Consider the following 3,841-nt stretch of genomic DNA (forward strand, 5'->3'; position numbering starts at 1 on the left):
TCCCCGTCCTGGGTATTTACTCAAAAGAGATGAAAAACATATGTCCCCACAAAGACCTGTGTGCAATGTTTACAACAGATTTTTTCATACTTGCCCCAAACTGGAAACAATTCTAACGTCCTTCAGCTGGCCCCTGGATGAACAGTGGAGGGACGCTCGGCAGAGAACAGATAAATGACTGGGTGAATCTCCCCAGCCTTTTGAGGGAAAGAGGCCAGAATCCAAAAGGCTACGTTTGTAGGATTCTATTTATAAGACATTCTGGAAGAGGCAAAATAATGGGGACAGAAAACAGGTCAGGGGCTGGAGGAGGGGATGAGAGACATTTTGAGGGGTTGATGGAAATAGTCTATCTCTAGATTGGACACCTGACAAGGTAAATTTCATTTTATGGCAATAGATCCGAAGCACCTGACTTTACTTACAGGTGACACACTCCACCTCTGACAGCTCCGTGGTGGGCGTGAAGGGAAAATTGGGTATTAGGTTCTGCCTGGGGAGGCATCTTAGAGGGGACACGTTGGATTCATTTCAAATAAGCTGTCACAATACCACGAAAGGAAAAGAACAACCCACTCCTCACCCCTGCTTCCATCTGGGTCCTTCGGGACCATGAGTAAATCTGTCCATGGTCTGCTTTCCTCTGCCACTTCGAAGGGCAAGAGTGACAAGCTGGCAGGCTGCGGTGAAGCTCCGAGAAGCCGAATGAGGACTTCGAACATTTCTCAGCTTCCCCGGGTGCTGGGCCCTCTGGATAGGCTTTTTCATGTCATCCTGGGTCAGTGGGGGGCGGGGAGGGGGGACAAGGAGTTGGCCAGAGTCTCTCTAGATGGTGTCCAGGCTCCCTGTGCATCCTGGAACTGGCTTGCAAGGCTTGGAGTCCAAGGATGGGTATTGCTTTTGGGGGCACAGCTTGTCTGTGGGACCCACGTGTGGGTTTTAGACAGAGGAGAAATCTGTTTGGTAAGCAGCCGGAAGACTCCTTACGTGGTAATCTGCAGACTCCAATCTCACATTCATTTTTATTATGCACCTGCTACGTGCTAGGTAGGCATGTTCTAGTTGTTGGGGGCACATGCATGAGCAGGATGGAAATAGGTCATGCCTCCACGGAGTTTGTGGTTGGCTCAAGAGAGGGCAGAAGGAGAGGCCTCTTTCCTTTTCACTCAGGTGGGTCTTGGGATCACAACAATGGGAAGCTCTTAGATCAGTGAAGATAATTAAGTCTCCCTGCTTTAGAGATTCTAACCGCCTGAGGGAAGCTGACATGCTCGGTGGCACCAATTCTGGGCTTATGGCAGACTCTACGATGGCCAGCGATTATCCTTGCCTCCTGATATTCATGCCCCTTGTAATCCCCTCCCTTTGAGCACGTGCAGGGCCTGCGACTTGCTGCTAACCAGTAGTACACGGCAAAGCGATAAGATGTCACTCATACGTTTACATTATACGGGGTGGTCACTTCCGCCTTGCTAGCTGATGCTTTGCATAGACTCTCATTTGCTGGCTCTGATGAAGCACCTGCCCCGTGGAGGGACGTACGTGGCAAGGAGCAGGGGGTAGCCTCCAGCCAGCAGCCGACAAGGATCTGAAACTCCCAGTGTGACGATCCACAAGGAGCTGAATCCCGCCAACAACCAGGTGGGCTTGGAAGTGGACCCTTTTCCAGCGGAGCCTCAGATGAGACCACACTCCTGGCTGACACCTTGACTGTGGCCTTGTGCGAGGTCCTGAAGCACAGGACCCAGCCAAACCGAGCCTGGGGTCCTGACCCACAGAAACGATGAGGTGATACATGTGAGTTGTATTAAGTTGCTAAATTTGCGTCAATCTGGTCACCATCAACAGAAAACTAATACAGGGCTAGAAACGTTCTAGAAAACCCTACAAAGATCCGCCTGGCTGCCTCCATTTGGGGGCCTATTCATTGCCCAGCGATTGGAGAAGTAAGGAGTTGAAATCGTTGGTTCTCTTATCTGCAAACCTCCATCGATACAATAAGGCTTGCATTTCCGTGGCTCTTCATGCTTTTCTGAGTGCTTTGAGATATATGAGCTTTTAAAAAATTATTATTATTATTCCTGCATTATCCCTATAGATACAGTTCAGAAGGTTTAAGTGATGAGCCCAGGTTCACATAACTAAGTAGTGACAAAGGCAGGGCCAGCACCTGGGTCACAGAAGGCTCTGGTCTTGGGAGACTCTCGTTCTGGATCAGGCTCTGTGCCCGGACACATCCACCCGGTTTCTGTTCATTAGTTAGAGAGTAAGGTGGACATTCTATGCTGGCCGTAGCCTCCATCCCAGGGACACTCGGTGAAGCCATTCTACCCAGTCCTCAGGGGAACTCTTGGCAGAGAAAGTGTAACCCTAGGACTGTGTGTTCTCTGTGAGGGCTGACTGCCAGCCAGCGCCGGTGTGTGGCTGCCAGCAGCGGGGCCAAGTAATCTGACTGTACCAGACCCGCCTTGCAGGAAGATTAGACAACAGCGTTTACTTTGCCATCAGCCCCGCCTGGCACTTGGCTTTGAGGGGCACTGGGGCCTGAAGAGCTGGGACCTGCCAAGGGCGCAGGTGTTTGGAAGCGGTCTGTGAACATATCACATCAAACAGTGGAACGAAATCTAAAGAACCCAATCACAGCAAGACCGAGATAAAGCACTTAGGTGTGACAAGAGTTATCGAGCTGTCTGATAGGCCAGGGGACGGCTGGTCCCCTCAGGTCGGCTGGTCCCTAAGAACTTTTCGTCAAAGTCTCACCCCAGCTGCGTGGTCTTCCAACAACACAGAGAACACATTTACACTCCCCAGCCCCAGACTCACAGAGTTTCTCCAGAGACGGACACAGGTTTTTAAAATTAAATTTATTATAACACTTTTTTTGGCCCAAGTAGACACATAATGCATGTTCATTGTAGATCATTTACAGATAAATAAAAATTTTAAAATGACTCCACTGCTTAGCATTAGCCCCTATTAATGTTGTGAATGAATATTTTTATTTACTTACAGGAATGGGACCATGCAGTACAGTACATACTGTTTTGCAAAGTGCTTTCAAAGGATAATTAAAACTTTTCTTGAAATATAATAGGCACACAGAAAGATGCATGTCATAGGGAATAGCGTGATGAATTTTCATAAACTGAACATCTCCAGGTAAGCACTGTCAGAGCAAGAAGCAACATTACAAGTACCCCAAAAGCTCCCTCAGGCTCCCTTCCGGTTACAACGCCCCCCCTTCCAAACTTCAAACTGCAAAGATTAATTTGACCTGTACTTTAGATAAATGGCACCATATAACAAGCACACTTCCACGCCTAGCTTCTTCACTCAAAATTTACGTCTGTGGGATTTATCCCAGTATCGTGTGTAGTTGCACATTGGTTATTTTTATTACCGTATATCATTCCGTTGTGTAAGTAGACATTTTATCAATCTTTTCTTTGGTCGATGGGCGTTTGGGTAGCTTCCAGCGTGGAGTTTGTAGGGACAGTGCTGCTGTGAACACTAGCCCGTGCCCCTTGGTGAACATAGGTACGCATCTCTGCCGGGTGCAGACCCAGGAGTGGAATTGCTGGATCGTAGGGTAGGCATATGTGTGGCGTTAGTTAGAAACTAAGTTTTCCGGATCGGCCATACTGTTTCGTCCTTCCCCACACAGCACGAGAGTTCCAGTTGTTCCGCATCCTCGTCACACTTGGTACGTCAGTCACTTTGATTTTAGCCAGTCTAGGGGACGTAAGGAGGTAGTCTCTTATAGTTTTAATTTGCATTTCCTGAAGAATGAGGACATCGAGCACTTTTCACAGGCGTGTTGGCCGTTTGTGTCTTTTTTTTA

The sequence above is a fragment of the Pteropus medius genome, unplaced genomic scaffold, assembly GCF_902729225.1.
Source record: "Pteropus medius unplaced genomic scaffold, Ma_sr-lr_union100, whole genome shotgun sequence".
In the NCBI taxonomy this organism is placed as follows: domain Eukaryota; kingdom Metazoa; phylum Chordata; class Mammalia; order Chiroptera; family Pteropodidae; genus Pteropus; species Pteropus medius.